Source organism: Falco naumanni, chromosome 7 (assembly GCF_017639655.2).
Source record: "Falco naumanni isolate bFalNau1 chromosome 7, bFalNau1.pat, whole genome shotgun sequence".
NCBI classification, from domain to species: Eukaryota; Metazoa; Chordata; class Aves; order Falconiformes; family Falconidae; genus Falco; species Falco naumanni.
Genome location: NC_054060.1, coordinates 37,124,093 through 37,144,389, shown reverse-complemented (window position 1 = coordinate 37,144,389; position 20,297 = coordinate 37,124,093). Strand labels below are relative to the sequence as shown.

Sequence of the window (20,297 nt, the reverse complement as noted above, 5' to 3'; positions counted from 1 at the left end):
GACAAAATCTTGGGAAGGTTAGCCACACCTCTGGTTCTGAACATGTTATGTACATATATCTACACATCTGACAAATCCCGATTCTTGGATTTAACGAGTCTCATCTGGCTATTTACCAGCAAAGGTTGCAGGGGTGTAACCCCTTGGACGAACCCTGGGGAAGATGAGGAATCACAAACGCAAAACTCTGTTCAGAAAACCCCTTTCACGTGGGGGGCCCACTGTAAAGCAAAATTCCTTTTCTATATTAAAGCTGGTAGTTCAAGATCAGATTGTAGAGTTGGCTTCTCTGGGCACAGTACAGCACCAGGCTTTCAACTAGAGCACACTCCTATCAAGTGAAGCAGAAACATAGAACCATGATTAATATTTTCTTTACTTTTCAGGCAATAATATTATACAGGAAGACAATATCAGTATGACTAATATATTTAAATTAGTCTATTATAGGTCTGAGTTTTCTTTCTGCAAAACTGCAACTGAAATCCAGGGACCAACTCTTGGTAATACTTTTTGTTTTCCCAGACAGCATATAACTAGCACAAACCCTTCATCAGACTTCCCGTCAGTCTCCTCAGATACTGTTCAGAGATCGAACCCTCTGGACTACAGACATCATCTGCTGGGAGAAATCCCATGTTGTACTTTTCCTCCTATTTGACTGCTATGCAATTCAGCATCTTCTGCTACTCATTCTCTCCTCTCTGTCCTTAAGGACATTCATTTCCCTGCTTCTGTAGAGCCACTGTACAGATACTCCAAAGAAAGAGGCCAAGAGCTCTAAACACTCTCCAATTTTCTCCATTGTACTGTTTGGCACATAAGAAAAACAACTTTTGACACTGAGTGTTTTTCAGTATGAGGGGGAGAAAAGATCTGAAACTACATTTCCCATCAGGCATCACAACTTGATTTTGATGGTTCTGAAGACAGTATCATTAGTTAGCCAGTAAGTTACTCTACTTAGGTTATAATAACCATTATTACAAGTGCATCAAAAATAATCACCTGAAAACTAACTAAACATAAAATCTTTACACACAAAAAAAAAAAAGAAACCAAAATCAGCAAAAGTATTATCATACGTCAGCAACCTTTTTCTGCACAGTTTTCTATTAATATATTTGATGCTTGATTTCCCATTTCAAGAATTCACTTGCAACTGAGGAATGTGAAATAGTTCCTCAAACCTCCTTAAAGTCTACAATGAATTGTGTAGCCAGACCAGATTGTTTCAAGCTTAGCTTTTAACCTTACACTTGGCTTTGGGAAAAAAAAAATAATTAAAAAAAAACACCTAAAAAAAACACAAACCAAAACAAACCAAAACACTAAACAGTGTTTTCTTCAATCTTTTGTTTAATTTCACAGAATTTCCAGGAACATGTAAGCCACATATCAAAACTTTGTAATTTAAAGTCCCATTTTGGGATCTGGAAGAATCTGCAGTTAATATTCATTGCAATTACAATACTTTATCATGCAGTGGAATCTGTGTTCAGTGGCATAAGAATATGGGTTTAGTTTAAGAGAACTTTTACATAGATTAAGGCAAAATGTTCATGAAGTATTTGACATTCAGAGGAAAATGTTTTTTGAATGAAGCAATAAATATAAAATTTCACCACCTCCTTTGACAGTGTATCAAATTCACCTTTGGCATCCTTGACCAAGTTTGTAGCAATTCCATTGATGCCAATGGAATGAAGCTGCTGTAGAAACACTTGGGGCAGTCCTATGCCTTTTGAAATCAGTAGCAAAATTCCGACTGACTTTAGATCCCATACGCGTAGCTCACAGGCACAAAACTGCTCTTGGTTGGCCTACTAACCTTCGTGACTTCACACATGCTACGTTTCCCATTTGAAGTTTCTGAGGTAAACCCTCTGTGCTGTTGAAGGTTCCTGGCCTAAGGTATCATTTTCTTTGTTTACTGTCTGGCTGCATAGATGTCTGGCACAGATTTCAAAGTACAGTAGCTCAAAAATGTGCTCGATGCATATGTGCATAGACTCTGTAGTGGATTGCATCACACATCCTGCATCCGAAACTAAAATCACGTAGCTAGTGTTCTCTGTATTATTCATGGTTTGCATAAAGCAGGTAATAAAATGCAGCCGTATCAGTAGCATGGCTTAGTAGTTTAACATCATCAGCTAAAGTGGATTTACTCTAGAATGGCATCAAGTAAATGAGTTCAGGATATTTTTCTTTATGCGTGCAAGAAAGAAACACAAAATACTCTGAGAGATCAGCATTGTTCACCTAATCCAGTTTCCATCTGTGCCAACGTTCACAGCACATACAAGAAATTCTATACTGTTTGGTTACTGAATTACATTTCCTCCAGTTTTGCAGGACACGACACAGTCAAACGCTCCAAACAAATTCAAAAGCACATTAAAAAGTACCAACTTAGTCTCAACAAAACAAGTGTCTTAGAGCAGTAAGAAAACTGTTCTATAAGGTTCCAGGCAGGTTGTTTACTGTATTGGCTGGACTGGATTACACTGAACTTGAAGTCAAGCAATTAAGCAATATTTAGTTTACGTAACCTAGTGATACAGAATCACAGTTAAACTGCCCAAGTGAACCAAGACAGCAATGGGAAAATGCAGTGAGTTAGACTGCAGCCCGCCTTTTATATATCCTTCTCTGTCCAGCTTCAGGGGAACATTATAATTACTCTTGTCACCACAGGTTTTTTCAGGTTTTATTGCAGATTTTGTACTCCAGGCTACGATTACTTTACTACCAGCCCTTCTAAAAGGGGTGATGCAGCCACAGCACAGCGGCAGTACTGGAGTCACAGTGAATCCAGAGTTGTGATAGACCCTCGGGACTGGTGTCCCTTCTCAGGCCTTGAATTTCTCACAGGTCATGGATGTTGGCCATTTAGATACAGTGAGAGGCAAGTTCTGGCTTGTTTGTTCCAGGCTAAACACGACAAACAGAGAAACTTCAAAGTCTTGGGAGGAACAAGCATTTCCTCCTTTACTCTGGACAGGAAGCACTGCTCTAACAAGAAAAATCTGAAAACAAGGCTAAAATCTGGCTTTTATCCACTCCCAGTGGAATCAAAAACATTATACAGTCTAAATAGCTGAATAAATATCTTCCAATCAATTAATATCAACAACCTTGATCTTAAAGTATTACCTCATCATAGGTTATTATTACTGTAATTCAAGGACAGGCAAAAATCTGGTGTAACTTTCCATAATCTCTACTGCACATCTGAGGTTTAACAGAAACACAGTATGTGTTTGTGAGCGAACAAGCATGGATTTCTGCAGGTAGGAGGGTTATTAGTGTTCAGTTTCTTATGTTTTTTGATCAGCTGATCCTAGAGAGTATTTCTAAAGCTTGCAGTCCAATTCTGGCTCCAAAACATAGCCAGCTTGCCTTTGCTGTTTGGCAAGAAACAGCAAAATTGTGTTAACAGTTTTTTTCAAGAATACATGTTAGTAACTGCCAAATGACAGTTGTAATGACCCCGATGTGCTTCTCCCCTTAGGGCATTTTTGTTTAGAACCCAGTTGCCACCCAAGCAGCAAAAAAAACCACTCTTTGCCATGAACTCTCCCATCACCCTGAGCTTTCTCCACCACCACCAGCACTATACCTTGTGAGAGTAAAGTAAGCCACCTCCTGCCTAACAAAGAGCTGTTCCCACCTGGGCTATAGGCACCAGAGCATGCATTAAAGGCTTGAAGCTCAGCCTGCTGAAATCCAAGGAGTCTTTCCATTGACTTCAACAGGCTTTTGGTCAGGTCCTGAGAGTCTATTAATATGCAGTCACTCATTTTTCCCTTGTTTATGTGAAGAACCATTTCTCTGAAATCCAGGCAGAAAGACTCTAATATTTTCAGTATTGTATCAGGGCAATGGTTTAATCATAAATTAAATTAAGACGTGCCACTGCCTGCAGCCAAAAGACAGAGGCTAACTCTGACATACCACCTGTGCACTGCCTCTCTGGCTCAGCATTGACCTTGGTTGACAGGAACATGTGCCTGAAAATTGCACCCAAGAGGAAACTCATCACAAAATGAACAAGCACAGTAGAATGATAAACACCCACACTGCACAAGAAAGCTGCCAAACCCTCACAGCAGCCAGGACTCTTAACTGCATCTGGAAGGAAATATGCATGTACCAAAAGAATGGATGTGTGTATACACGCACATGTACATATGCATTTATACACAGTTTCTTGCTCCACTTTGTGCCTGGAGTGCCATGTTTCATTTTATAATAAAATGTCTGCATAAAAATATCTTTCTGCTCACTTATGATAGAGACAACTAAGATTATTAGTTTCCCCAGAGGGTTATGATGTCTTGCAGCGATTTAATCCTACTGATCCATTCATATACATTTTTCCCCTTAACAAGATAACTGATGTGTTTAGCTCTGAGTAGCTAGGATTTCCTTCTAATAATTTATGATTACATGCTCCCACAAGACCATCAAAGCTGTGAGAAGGCCATAAAACCCACATTTGGTAAGAAACTAATCTAACTGTGTTTCCTCTTAACTAATGGAAGAAACAATGAGTTTTAGATGTTACATGGATGACTTTCTTGCACATGTGGTCTTACACAATATTCCTGCTGTGGAAGTCTATGATTGGCAGACATCTTCAAACACAAACTAAAAGCCAAAACAGTCTTTACGTGCTCAAATCTGTTCACAGGTACTTGCACGAGGAGAACTCAATGCATTCATGCAGAAATCACTTAAACCATGAAAGATCAGATGCATTCAGTGTTAACACTCCCAGAGAAACCCTTTCTGCAAAAAACGTTTGAAATAGAAGAAAGCAAGAATTGCTTTCAGTCTTTGTTGGCATACTAGGTTGTTTCTCCATCATCTTTCATCTAAAATATTTGCCATCTCCTGCCATCTGCAGACATCCATAAACCAAGATCTGTGAAGTGCAAGTCATGGGGGCAACAAAAGGAGTTGAAGGTGCTCAGTTCCACAGCATGGAAAGTGTACTTGTAGAAACACGAGCAAGACTGCAAGATTTTTTTTCTGTTTGCATGTCAGTTAGAGGAGGTCTGTATCACTCATATATGAAGGAGACAAGGAAAGGAGTTGCATCTCTGGTGGAATGTATGGAGGATATTCAGCATTTAAGGATAGGTGCACTTGCAATTTGCCTGTAAAAATGTCTGATAAAACTGCTTCAATTTTGAAGGCCAAATCTGACACCTCTTAGGTAGCTTTCACACTGCAAGTGCCAGCTCTGCTTAAGATGTGTGAAACCCTTGGTGTGGCTAGAAAAAGCTGTGGATCAGATCAAGCTGCAGATCCTGCAGGGTGCTGAGCCACTACAGTTCCCTCATAATCACTGGTGGGGTGCATTCTTCCTGCTTTTACCCACATGTGTGCATTACAGCATTTAGTCATGTAAATAAGGGAAGAAACAGTGGTGAGGATGCATGGTTTTGTTTTTGTTTCAAAGACTGTGCCTGCAGACTTGCCAAAGCCAGATGCTGTAACTCTGCATAGTGTTACTCTGCAAGATGGGCCAGAATCTTCCAGACTCTGGGTGTGGTGGGTGCGAGGCCGCTTCATTAGCTGTTTGAAGCTGCGTGGGTAGTTTCCATTGTGGTCTAGCAGCCATGCAGGACACACCCAAAGAAGCTGGGTAAACTGCATACAGGAATTAGCCCACACTAAATTCCATGCTTCCACAGCTGGATTGCTACCCATACCCCAGCAAGCTAGCTGAAAGCAAAGTAGGTACATCTCCAGCGCAAGGAGACAGATGAAATATTCAACGGGAGCCCCTGCTTTCTGCTTCCTACAGCACAGAACAGTACCCTGATGCTGGAGAACAAGGTGTGAAATAAAGCCGACTTTAGTGAGAATCAGGAGGCAGATCTGCTCAGTGGAGAGTCCCAAAGTAGGAAAACACCAAGCTTCCATGGTTTCAACCACTAAGCTGGAAGTCTGGAAACCCTGACCTTAAAAGAAGCGACTTCCCACTGAGAGTACAGAAAACATGGAAATCCCAGTAATTTCCAGCCTTTCCAGACTTTCCATTCACCTACCAGTAAATGCCAGCTGAGAGCTTGGAAGACCTGCAACAGTCTTCCAGGCAGCCCAGAGAGCAGGGCTTCCAGAGCACCACCAATCCCATATAGCCCCACAACTGCCCTACAGAGCTGATAGTCAGTCACCTGTCAAATACCATTTTCACTGAGAAGCTGCAGGAACAAGGAAGCACATTTATTTCAGAAATTAGATGCTTGTTGTTTCCAGAATGAAATTATCTCAAAATTTCTGGTTGGCAGAAAAAAAAATTATTTTTATTTCCCAGATCAATTTGGACCAAAACGCCATACCCAAAAAAAAGTAAGGAAAACAAGATTTCCCATGAACCAGATATTCTGTTCTTCAGCCAACTTAAATCAGGAAAAAAGCAGAAGGCAGAAAAGGAGGCAGGAATATGTTAATCAGTGTAAGTCGTCGTGAGACCTTTATATGGCCAGACTTGTTTCCATGTAACCAGGGATGGTGATACTAGAAGGAACAAGCACAATTTCTTATCTAAACCTTTATAAGCTCAGATCAAATTACCAAGGCTTAACAAGTTACACATCCACTGAACCAAGCAGTCTTTGTACATCCTCAGCCCTTAAGCAGCACAAGACAACGTGGTTTAACATAATCATTTTTGTTACAGGATAAACCAAGTTTCATTGCCTTAAATATGCCACAGCCTAATTGTATACATACTTACCCCATTTCACCTAGAGAATCACAGAATATCTTGAGTTAGAAGGGACCTGACACATAGTGCCTCATTGAAAGAGGCAATAATTGACTTGCAGTACTATTGCTTTGCTGCTCTACTGCAACACCATTAGAGTGTATCAGTTACAAGTCTTATACAACAAGCAGGAGCAACAGCTGTTACTCTACCAGTTACTAATTAACTGAACTAATTAACTAATAATTAATTACCTTCTAGTGCTATTTACCCAACTGTTTCAGACCAAGCTTATGCCTGAACCTTTTGAGAAATCTCTTCCAACCACAAAATGGGCCACAGATCACTATCTGAGCACATCACTCCTTTTAACATAAGGATGTGCTGCTGTGCTCAGTTTACAGATTCAGAAGGGAGTCATATTAACTAGTCCAAAAGTCATGCAGGAAATCTGTGGTTTAACAAAGTCTCAAATACAACAGACCCCTATACCCCTTTTACACACCTGAAGGTCCTCAATGATCTGACCCTGGAGACTACAGGCTGTCTCGGTTTCCCAAATCAGCTGTCAGGAGTACTAGTTTATAATCATTGAGAATAATGAGATTGCTCCTATTGCTGTCAACTGGAGCTTTGCAATTAATTTTAACAGGAACAGGCTCATTAGCTTCAGATTAAAGATACCACAATGCTTCTCTCATATTGCAAACAGAGCAGTAGGTTTGTTAGTAGTTAGAGGGACTGTGCATGTAATAGAAGCATACATATCTACAATATGTATGTTGTTGAAACAATGACAGGTTTTATTTCTGTAGCCACAGAACAACCTACAGAACCATGAAGCATCCTGCATCTAACTTCTGTCTTGTTTACCTTCTCAAGGTCTCCATTAACTTATCTCTTAGTCCATAACATTGCCAGTCTGATGTAGTTTTCAAACTGCCACCATTTAAAAGGAAAAATTAGCCTACATCTATGGAAATTATTCTATTCTTTTACCTTAAAATAGAGACTGAGGAAAAGCTGTTCCAACACTAAGGTAAATATACATGAGCACTAGCTGACGCTCCTACAGGACTGTCAAACTGAAGGATCAAATATCCCATGATTTGCCATGATTAAGGACATACCCGCTTCCCAGCATGTGCTTAAGTTTTGCCAAGTCGTGAGACAGCAAACTTTAAATCTGTAACATGAGTGATAGAAGTGTTATTTTTTAAAGGTTTAAAATGTTTTAGCACTAAATATTAAGTCGCTCAGAGATTGGAATATGTATGGGATCAATTTTGCACCACATTTCATCAGTCTTTTATACTGTGAAAACCAGTGGCATTACTCTGGCTTAAAACCAGTGCAATGGAATGGAGACTCATGCCTGTGGTCACTAACATGACCTAGCTGTATATACAAAAGGATATGGGAAAAAAAAATATTAAGAAAGGGTGTCAAAGCTCAAACATGTCCTAAAATGACTTTCCAGTGTAACACTATGTAAAGTCAATATTGTGCTTTGATAAACACTTTGGTAGCATTAGCTGGACATGGTCTACGAGTCCCACTTTTGATTCATCATTGGGACTACAGAATTTAAGTCCAAGTCAACAACAGAAAGTTGCACCACCTTGCCACCAAACTGTGGTGGTGCCAGCAGTAGGCCAAACTGTTTGCGTGGCATAAAGAGGTCACATGCCATCCAACGTTACAGATGGAAGTGGATTCCAGCAAAAACTCTGACAGGACCCTAGCTGTTAGGCTGCGCTGTCTCCATTTCAATTCTCTCTCAGACAGTTTCTTGCTGAATCCAAGACTATCTTTTGAGTTTTGCCCTTGGTTTATGTTCTTATAATAATTACACACAGTAAATGTCAGAGAAGATTCATGAAGGCCATGAGGAGATAGGCCAAGCAGTACAGAAGAAATTTCTGTGCTAGACAAAGCTATGAGACACAACTCATGAAGGATTGTAGTCTGGAGAAAAATGGCTTGGCAAGTAAAAATGAAGGCCATAAAGTCACAGCCTTCACTGAGAAAATTCATTTAAATCAACCAAACATGAGAAGGTCCATACTGCTGTTTGCTCCTTTGGGTTTGTTTTTCTCAGTTTAGAATCAGATCTTCCTTTGAGCTCTTTCTGCCAAACTCTTGACAAGTTTCATTTTGAAAACTGACAACAACGAGGAAGCTTTTAACTGTTTTTATATTAATCTACTTCAAACTCATTTTTATCTAGCTACAGGCAGGGCTTAATCAACTACAGGTTCTTTCTCTAAAGCAGGCCTCAGCTCAACTTAACCACAGTTTACACTGTGGCCTACATTACTGAATTCCAATGGCATTTAACTTTTCAAGGTCTTTCTTTAGAGTGGTAACACTGAGCTTTACATGATACACAGACAAGGGCTTAGGAAATGCCAGCTGGTTACTCCTGAAAGGATTCACTGATAGACTCCACCACCACTAATGGAAAACTGAAGGATGCACTTAGCCAGAACGATGTCAGATGTTAGGCTTTCTCACTACCCATCACACACACACACACACTAACACTTTCATGCTTACTGGGAAGCTCCTGGAAGAGCCCAATTTTGCATTCCCTGCAACCTCCCAAATTCCCCTGGATTTCACTGACAATTTTGAGTTGCACAAGCATAATTCCCTCTCCAACTAGTAACGTCTGCCAGAGCCACAAAAGGCATGACTCTCCTACAACTGTTAGCCAGAAGATTTAGCCTTTTTGAGCTCAAATTGTCAAGCTATCCTCTAGCTCTGGTAGTTCCAGGTTCAATTCCTGGTAATGATTAGGACAACGGTTACTTCACGGAGAACACAGAATCCATCTCCAAGTACTTCAAAAATCCTTAATATGGAAGGAAACCTTTAGTTTTATTTTAGTAGGCATAAATATACCGCCATACTATCTCAGGATATGACTGGGAAAAGCATTGAAAACTGATTTGTAATAGGAGATGCAGATTAATAATAAATGGTTACATAACACAAAATGGCACATAGTATTAGGAATCATTAACTGCAATAAAAAACAGATGTCACTCTGTCTGTAACAGCCCTGCAAAATTCGACTTGCCTGTTACCTCTGGGATATTTTTTTACATATACACTTACATGTTAAAATTTGCAATTTCCATGGCAAAGACGAGACAAGGAGCTTTTATGTCTCAGCTTATGAGGTTTGATAATAATTTTCTAAAGTTGCCTAGGATAGAACACATGAACTGCAAGCAGCTGACTCAAAGAACCACATAATATTATCTGTGTATGTATTTACAGCTTGTGTTTAGGAGGAAAAACACATTCAGTGAGAGAATGACATCTTTTCAAGGATTTAAACAAAACCACAAAAAAATCAGAGTGGAATTAGGGCTTACAAGCAGGAAGATATACAGCAATAATTGCATAAGAGCCTCCCTGCAAGGCTTTCTCTCCGCCACCTTTAAAAGGCATGCCGAAAAAAATACAACAGGTCACTCCTAAACATGATTTGGTTAGTAGGAAGCAAATGCCGGTAGAAAAACAGGCAATGGCTACTTCCCTGTATCACAACAGGAATAATTGTTACCTTTTCTCTAAATTTAGCGGCTTTCTTGTATACCCTTTCTACAAAAATCTTGACTATACTTCAAGTTATAATATTAACCAAATAAATCTGATTTTCTGTATTGACTTGAGGAAGCTCACTATATGAGCACATACTCTTTTCTACACTGTAGCCTAACACAGAAACTGTTTAAAATCTCAACTCTGAAAAAACTTCAGAAAGAGCTTGATTTGAATTTTCCCTGCAGTCAGTGGGACGTGCTTATCTATATTTATATGTTTGGCAGCTCCGGACCCAAAAGAGCTACAGCAGGTTCCTCTCTCCCTGTGCACATTGAGGTCTTTTCAAATCCCACCAACCATTTAGGGAACTCCAGCTCTCAGCTAAATAAAATGCTTAAAATAATCTGAAGTGCATAGCCTAGCCAGCTCCTACCCTGTGAACGTATTTTCTGCCAAAGGGCATCAAAAGTCTTCGAAACATTGTAAAGTAGTAGAGAACTTCCTACCCTTTGGAAAAAATGAAGGCCAGTCCATGTGTTCACTTGGACTCACACTATCAATTGCTTGTTCCTACCTCCACAAAACCCATTCAAACTTGTATTAAGGGCCTCATACCATGTTGTAGGTCCACGCAAACCCCTCCACTCCTGTAGTGACCAACTAAATCAACAAACCTCAGCATGTCAACTGGTGACAATCCTTGTTGTCGGGAGCAGTAAAAATCTACATATTTACTTTTTTAATCAAGCTGAAAATTATAATCTAAAGCAATAGGATGACTTGGCTTCTGTCTGCCTAGAGAAGAAAGTGCAAGCTGTTGCAGAAAAAATAACATTTACTGATGATATACAAATTTTAAGAGAGACAAGTGTGAACAAACAAAAGCTGTTTCATCAAATTCCATAATAGAGATATGCAAAGGAAATGCCAATATACATTACATTAACAAGATGCAGTTACTGGCAGGTACTTAACCCTTCCAAAATCAGTGATGCTGAAAACCATGAGGCTGGATTTCCTCATTTGCTTGCACAGTACATTCTGTTTGGTCTATCATGGGAAAATCCCCTTTTGCTCAACTCCATAGTTTATTTTGGTGCAAAATTCCCCTCAAACAGAGTGATGTGACCACCTGACCTAAGCCGTAGTGTAGTAACACACATACATACTACTCTTTCTCCTACAGCACCTTTTGCAATGTATGCTGTTCACACGCCAAAAGCTCTTTCACTGATAGATTGTTTATTGGGAAATTAGATAAACTGGCCAACTATGCGTACCAATTAAAGGTAAAACACTGATAAAAGCTGGCTAGAGGAACAGACAGGCGGGGATTTATAATGAGAGAGAGCAAGCCTGATGTAGGGAAGAGCAGGAAAAAAGATAAAAATGCTTTTTGTAAGTTAGACCAATTCAACTGGTGTATGCATACATCAGGTATTTACATGTCACCATGATAACCATAGGATCCACCAAGGAACAGTATTCCTGTAGGAGCAGAGGCCCAAACAGTCCAACAGTTTTGCATAGGGCCCTGCTGAGAAGACTGGCCAGGAAAGGTCTTAACCGAGACACCCCCCCCCTCCCCACACACAAAACCTGCAGGCTGTAACGCTCTCCCTGGCAGAGCCGAGACACTTGCAAAGTGAGATGACAGCTGGGCATGGTTTTGTGGAGCCTAGCAAGGCCCACACAGGGCACTTGTGTGCCTACATCCCTTTGCAGACCTATCTGCTAGAATCTTACTCAAGTTTACACAGGCCATCTGTGTAACAGCCCAAGTGACAACGCTGGTGCACCACCGCCCACCACACCAGTCGCTGAACAACAACGCCGTCTCGCTCTTTTCGACCGCCTTCTGCCACAGCTCTCTCCACTATAAGCCACTGATTTGGAAATAAAAATTTGTGCAGGGCCATTTCTCATGGAAAGCAGAATTAAACATCCTGGGCACCAAGCTGAAAGGGTGTGGGGGTCTGAGAGGCAGATGCCCCAGCAGGAACAAACTGGGTAGAAAGCCGCTGCCTCAAGTGCATTTTGAAAAGCTTACATATTGCACGATTCCTTAGCTACTCCACACTGCGCTTCTGTACACTGCACTATATAATCTCCCAGTGCAGTAGGTGGGCTGGCTATTTTTAAAGTGCTTTGGATGAGTTTAGGCTGATTATCATGCCTCTTTGATTTTCCTCCTTTTTGCCAAAGAGACTGAGTTTTGCCTCAGAAATAAATACATCTGGCAAAAGAAAACAAAGTCAGGCTTTATATAAAATTTACAGTGAACATAAAATTAAGTCTAAGTACAAGACAAATCATTTTGATAAGTGGTTAATAAGTTAATAAAGATACTATTCATCAACCCACTGGAACTGAACATTATAGTGATTTATAATTCTCTGGAATGTTTTTTACTGGTGTATTTATAACTGCTTACACCACATGGTCCTCACATGGCTAACAAGCTCTGCAGGAGCTGTTTGTTATTTAGGAAAAACACATTAATGAAATCTTCACATAAAGTGACGAGACAATATATTGTAAGATACTACATTTTATAATCCATACATGAAAAAAAGTAGTTACCAGACCATTCTTTAAGTAACTGTTAACATATTAAGCCAGCAGCAGTGTTTCATGAATATTAAATAAACAAGAAAGTAAAGGCTTGCAATAGAAAACTCTTCTATTGCTGTCAAAAGTGAACCTAGTGAGCTACAAGGCACTAAGAAATGCATGCTGCTGAATCCATTCTCAGGTTAAAGAGTTTGAAGCTCAGCCTCGGAAAGGGTTTGGATAATAAAGCATCTCATTAATTGTTCCTGGCAAAGGTGAGAGAAGGATGTGCTATGCACTCTCTGTGTGCTTTGTCGTGTGGTTGGTAACAGTGCTGCTCTCTGCTAGGCCCAAGTGGCTACAGGAGGACCTCACCACTCCCTAAGGCAGGCACTCAGCATTCAGGTGGCACTCACAGCGGCTGCAAGAGAAGGGTTATGAACTCTTGCACTTCCACAACTCAATTTCAAACAGACTTTCAGTGCCAACAGTCTTGCACAAAAGCTTGGTTACAGATTAGGAAAATGAATAGGAAAATAATGCAGTTGCCCCTGTGTCAAAATTTAACTGAACTCTACATATATCCCCAAGGTCCTACAATTCACATCCAAACACAGACTTAGACACATAGGAATAAGGCAATTTTAAGACAGAGAATTTCTAGAAGAGCATTGTTTGAGCTTTATTGACTCTATTGACTTTGTTGTGATTTAGAAAGACAAACTAAATGGCCAACTTATCCTGGAAAGCATCAGACGCTTTTTCACAAGTGACTGTGATCTGGTTAGCAGGACACAAGAGTGGACTCTGCACAGCTATACTGCATGCACCCTCTGGGTCTGAACTCGGGGCTTGACCCAACAGGCTTACTGCTCCTGTGTACAGATTCAGATATTTACTGTCCTCCTTGCATCTCCCTCTCTTCTTTTCAGACCAAACACCAGCTGTATGAACAATTTTCCCCAGTTTCATCTAGACAGCTTGACTCTGAACTGGAACAGAGCAGGGGAGACCTCCTTGCACAGCATCCCCCAACCTTTACTCATACAGCAACTTCTGTCACCACCTCTTTGCACTAAATAAAGACCCCTGAACAAACTCACCTTCGTACACTAGCTCACCCCAGGAGCCCGGGGAGGCTGCAGAATCATCAGTAAGAAAACCCATAGCCCAGGGTCTGACAAACTGTGCGGACCAGCAGTAAGTTACGACACAAGCCCAACTGAAGTTTGAACAAAGTGCAGCTACAGACAACCCCTCTGTTCTGTTCCTGGATCAGGTAATGAAATGTTTGTGATTCTGGACACTTTGTTTTGCATCTCTTTCTGAGACCCTCTTTGTCTGACCTGTGTGTACTCCCACAAGGTGTACCTGGACATATTTCTCACAATGAGTGCTACATCAGTGGTACAGTGCATTAGAGAGCTGCTTTTTAACTTCAGATTTACCCTTGTACTTGGAGTCCTCCGGCATGTACTTCAATGCACCACTGGTACATAGTAAGCAGTTTTCCTCATGGTGGATCCAAGGGTGATGTTGCAGGGTACCATCTAAAGCACCTCACTTGCAATGTGAGTGGTCCAGCACTGCTTCTCCTCTATACACACATGGCGCATCCCTAAGACCTGCAGCCACTGCAAACCTTGCTGCTGATAACGGTGCAATGCTGACCCACAGTTCCAGAACCACAAGGGATCATGCCCAGCCAAACTCCTCTTTGCATCACAAATACAGTCTATATGTTTATACAGTGCTTGGAGCATTTTGATATAATTCTGTATCATTTTGCAGAGTTGCAAAGTCCTCCAGGACTGCAGAAAATCTCTGGAGAAATGGGAAAGAGCAGAATGGGAGGTAGAAAAATAGAAAAATTACTGGCGGTAGTCTGTGAACTTCATGAACCTATTACAGAAACCCCAGATGCAAAATGCAATATAGAGCTAAATTCCAGCACCCATTACTCACCCTGCTTTTGCAACATGAGTAAGTCATGCACGGAATAAGATACTGCCCTGCATGAGACATCCAGTATAACCTGGACCACACTGCATGAGGGATTTTCTGTCCCAAAAGCACAGAAAAAATAAGTGGGAAAAAAAGTAGAAAAAGATGACAAAATGTGTAAGTTTAGGTCAACAAATTATCCAAAAGACAACGTATGAGTTGCAGTTACACATATATACCCTGAACTCTGATTTCAGAGTAGATACACATACCATGTTCTTGTCAGGCACTTGCCTACGGGTAGATGATTTTGCTGGGCATTAAATACCCTCTGAGGGGGAGGAGGGAGGTCAGATATTTTTTATCATCCCTAAACTTAATCAAATTTCTTTCCAACTTTGTTCTAGCTCCAGCTTAGTTTCATCCAAGATTCCCTCTAAATGTACCCGACCCAACATGTGGGCTAGGCAGGCTTTAGAAAAAGGAAAGAAACAAATTAAGAGATTGCCTCTTGCTTTTTCGTTCTCTCTCTACTTCTTCAATCTTTCACTGTTGCACATAGATTGAAAGTTGCTTTCCCGCAGAGAAATGCAGGGCATGTTAAATAAGGGGCCATTTAATCAAACCACAATCTCTGAACATTGCTTTCTGCATGGACAATGGTCCAGTCTCTTCTTGTCCCATGCCACCACCAGTCACTCTGTTGCAAAGCCTCACATTTCCTATCTTCCTTCTCTGCTCTCCAAACACCCTCTTCTTCCCCTTTTCCTCTTTCACTTGCTTCTTTTGCTCCTCCTATATGCACAATAACATACCACTGTGCTATCACACTCCAACTCTCGATATTTTGTATCAAAATTAAAAAGCCAAGTAACCATGACTGATGATAGAGGAGGTAGGACTTCAAGCACCATGCACTAAGGAAGCAAAAATGTCTGTACTGGGCTAATGCAACCTCTTCTATGCTGAAAAAAAGCGAGCACTTACAAAAAAAAAAAAAGTGAAAACATCAGGTTAGGGATTGCTCCAAACAATGCAAGTCCTTACAATTTTTGTCTTTTAGTGGTTTGGGGATTTCCAGTGTGGCAGCAGGCATCCAGACTACTATACTCTGTATCTATACATTCATTTCCTCAATTTTTCAGCACCCTCTCATTCTTGTATTTGTGAGAAAGTGATTTGTCACAGCACTAGCAAAACTAGCCAGCTGCAACAAGGCTTTTACCATCCCATACCAGGGTAACTTCAATAAGTAGTTGTCATGCCTTGCCCCAACACAGCCACCAATGCCCCACAAGGTTTCTACAGTTCATCTACTGTCCATGCTGTTTCTTCATACTCTTCAGGCTAGTCGACCTTGCTTCTTAGAGCTATTTAACCACTTAGCAGGAACCAGCCACAGCTGCACCTTATCCACATCAGCCAACCCACCGCCACTGAAGCCAGCCCACAGCTGTATTTTATCAATGTTAATTAACCCAGCTTCATTCCTCTACAGTGATTAATTGCTGTTTGAATCTTTTTACAGAACTAATACGCAGTGCTTCCACTAGCATCCTGTATGACTGCTGCCATGCTACATCCAGTCCATATAGCCATAAAGCTTTGTTTCACATCCAGTCAGTAATCACAGGCTGGTATTATCCTCCACAATCAAAACAAAACAACTATTGTTATATCACATCTGTTTTCTAGCTTCCAGCAAGTGTTTAAGAGCAGCTCTGGAACCATACATGTTTCACAAAATACCTTTTCCAATTCGTCACACTGTAGTGCCAGTGGTCATATAGCGCAAATTAACTCGTAGGTTTTTTGGATGTAAGCCTGACAGCAAATGCCAGCCCCTGATTTTCCACAGCCCAGAGTACACACATTCACAAACGGTTGTAACACTTATAATAACACTTTGTTAAATGCCAAATCTAAAAAGAGGGTTCATGTTGCCTTAAGAAGATAGATGAACAAGGTAGTCGCTGTAGTAGTGTTAGCCTACTTTTCAAGAGTTACTGGACAACATGATATATTCATAAGCAGAACACAGCTCATACGCAACTCAGGAAACATGATTTTCAAGATTCAACAAATTTGAATAAAACCCCTTAGGGTCCTTTCAGGTTTTGTTGACAATTTTTCAAGAATTTGTGTAGCTTCTGCAGCTGCATATCATAGGATTTCCAGAACGGGTTGACTCAGACACACCCAAGTATTCTTGTACAGTTCTGTCATTTGCAAGGTGCTCCACGAAAAGGGACAGTTATGATTTGGCTATACTCATTACTTTGTTTTAATTGTCTTCACATACTTTCACAGATCTTGGTCTTGATACTGCTGGGCTTCCTAGCAACATGAAGAAACTTAAGACTTGATCCTTCAAAGAATTCACAACCCCAACCCAAAGAGTCCCACTGATCTAGTGAATTTTGAATCAGGTTAAACACACAGAACACTATCAAGTGCAACAGTAAAACCTAAAACTGAACTAGAGGGATAATATGGTCTGTCTCTATTCTTGTGACTTTCTGCAACGATACTACCTTCACAGAGGGTGAAATTCTGACCTCAAGTAACATCACTGACTAACCTATGGAAGATTTCACCGATAACGTTTCACTAATACATAGGCCTTACAAGTTAATTCACTTATGCTGTTATTTCTAATTTGAGAGCAAGCTGCCTAGAAACTTGTCAGAATGTTTACTCCTTAAAAATAATTCTCAAAAGAAGGAAGCGAGGGCTGCAGAATACTGAATGTATGAACTCAAAGGCTTAAGCGGTCAGTTTCAATTTTTCATATATCTGATGCAATTTTCTTAATGGTTGCAGCATAATTCTAAATTACTAACAGGGCATTTGTCTCTTTCATTTCTTTTCTTTCCTTCTTTTTCTTTTAAATATGCAGCTGCAAATTAATGCAAACTCATTCAGTGATACCCAGGAGAAAACTTCTATTTTGTAAAGTGAACATTGTGCTTTCGGGACTTCTCTGAAAACTTTTAACAATGTTCTGCCCTTGGGCCTTTCCATCCTCCAATCCCTAGCTTGAAAGCTCGCATTCTCACTAGCCATCCCTCTTTAAATATACTTCTGTAAAACTGCATTGAAGTGAAAAATGTTCATGAAGACCTCTGCTTTATTATTTTAAATAGCAAAGGTAGCTCTCCTGCCTTGATCCTGACATCTTATACATTTTTTTTTTTTTGCCAAAAATAGCAATAAAACAGACCAATTCCCAGTTTCCTATGTTACAGCCAACAAACTGATTACATTATTGCTAGATAACATCACCTCTTTGGAATTAGGCTGCTAGCTGAGGTCTTATTATAGTAGTGAGTTCACACTGCCACAGTTAGCGATGTCAGCATTTCTATTATAATAGCCTCTTCCTACTACTACTCTTTTTTTCTCAAAGGACTGAAATCTGGACTTAAAAATTAACTTAAGGTTGAAGCACTGACAACATAATCCCCATCCATAAGTCCACAGTTTATCATTTTAGCACATTTCTGGCAAGTAGCTTTGGAGCGTTCCCAAGCACGGGCCCAGTCATGCCTTCTTCCTACATCCAAAACCGGAGCGTGTACCCAGAGAATGGAGCGCTCATTCCCACTCCCTTCGCAGCTGGCGTTTCTTGATAAACCAGCTTTTAACAATCTCTTACTTTAGGGAGTAAACTCTTAATATTAAATCTCTTAAGTCTGGGGAGCCACTGCTTTCAAAAGGGCGCATCCAGCCGACAAGGTGGACTGGAAGATGAGTGTCACCACAGCCTCACGTCTAAAATCCCTGTCACACCCCGGACACCACGCACGAAGTGTGGCTCTCCAAGTGCTGCTGGCGCAGAGCTGCGTGGCGCGGAGGGTCGGAAAAGGCCCCACCTGGGCCCGCCGAGCCCGGCTGCATGCTCGCCAGGGAGGCAACTGCTACCCGGCCTTGCTGGGACATGCCACCGGGACCCCACGGCAGCCACGTGCGGCAGGACCCCCGCAGATGCGCCGTTGCGGCACACCGGTGCTCCCGGCGCTCTGCCGGCGGGGCCCTTTCCCGGTGCTTGCCCGCCTTTCCCGCCCCCTCCCCGCCGCTCCGCTGGCAACCGGCCGCCCTTGCCTCGCCCGAGCGAACGCCGGCGGCACGCCGCGGGGCGGGCTCCCGGGGGCCACGGCGGGAGGGGGGCCCCGGCCCGCCCGCCCGCCCCGGCCCGCGGGTGTCGCCCTGGGTGCCTGGCGCCCGGGGCAGGGACACAAGGGACGCCCCCCCCCCCCCGCACCCGACGGTCACTTACGTTGGGGGCGGGTGCCGCCGGGAGCGCTGGCGGCCGCGGGGCCGGACCCCGGCCCGCCTCCGACGGGGGTGCCGGCCCGGCAAGGGGGGGGGTGGCCTCCCGTTCGGTGTCGGAAGGGTGAATATTTGCCGGTAAACCGGGCGTTTATTCCACTTGGCAGAAGCAGAGGGGCCGGGGCAAAGGGGGGGGGGGGGGGGGGGGGGGGGGGGACGGGACGCCGTGCCCGGGGAAGGGGGCGAGGAACGGCCGCGCCGTGCCCGCTCCCCGCTTGACCGGCGGATCCGCTGCCCGGCGGCTGCCGCGGGCCGCCGTGAGTCACCCCCGGCCGCGGCAGCGGCAGCCTCGCCGCGGCGTTGGCAGCTAGACGAGCCGCGGCGCGGAGCTGCCGCTGTCCTCGGATGAACCCGGCGGGGCTGCCAGCGCCAGCCGAGTGCGCGCAAGGCGAGAGCCGGGGCTCTGCCGGCGCGGCGGCGTGCGACACCCCCTCGGCGGGGCTGGCGGAGACGGGGCGGGGGGCGGGAGGGGGGGGGGCGAGCCCCTCGGCGGCCAGGCCGGAAAGGTAAGCGTGGGACAGGAAAGCTGCGGCGGGGGCACGGTCACAAAAAGGGCACGGGGCGGGGGGAAGAGGCGCTGCCCCCCGAGGAGGCGGCGGCCCGGGGCGCGGGGAAGGGTCGGCGCGGCCGGGCCCTCCGCCCCGAGGAGGCGGGAGGGTGGGCGAGCGCCCCTCCGCGCCGGGCAGGGCGGGGGAGGCTGCCGACAGCGGGGGTGCTCATCGGAGCGAATGGCAACCACCACCCTCCTCGGCCCTGCCCTGTTGAAAAAATAAAGCAACAGCAGCCTCTGCCCCGCGGGGCAGGGGTCCGGCTCCTCCGGGGCGAAAGGTGTGCCGCTGCCCCACCGCCTTATCTCCCCGCTCCCGGCCGCGGAAACCGGGGCAGCAGCTGGCAGCTGCCGGCGATGTCTCGAAAGCCGCGGGCAAGGTCACGGCCGCCCCCGCTCCTCGCAGCGCCCAGCGCCGCCGCCGCGCTGCCACCGGCGTGTCCCCGCGGCGGCGTAACCCGGGGAGGGCTCATCGCCAGCGGCTTCCTGCGCTCCCACCTGTCACGCTTAGTTTTTCTCTGTGCCTTTGCTGTCCGCCCTCCCCATCCCCGCCAGCTGGAGCGGGCGGGTCCCTAAGGACGGAGCAGGTCGCCCCACGCGAAAGCATGGAATGTTCGAACCCCGGGAAGACCCCAT

General features: G+C 43.6%; 1 long non-coding RNA gene across 2 annotated transcripts in view; it reads right to left on the bottom strand.

The window, feature by feature from the left end:
* Positions 1 to 19,548, bottom strand: part of LOC121091759 — a 166,996-nt gene extending 147,448 nt beyond the window's left edge. For both annotated transcript variants that reach the window (XR_005829030.1, XR_005829031.1), the window contains exon 1: positions 19,062 to 19,548. This is a non-coding gene — a long non-coding RNA (uncharacterized LOC121091759). The remainder of the gene's footprint in view (positions 1 to 19,061) is intronic.
* Between the last annotated feature and the right edge of the window lie 749 nt (positions 19,549 to 20,297).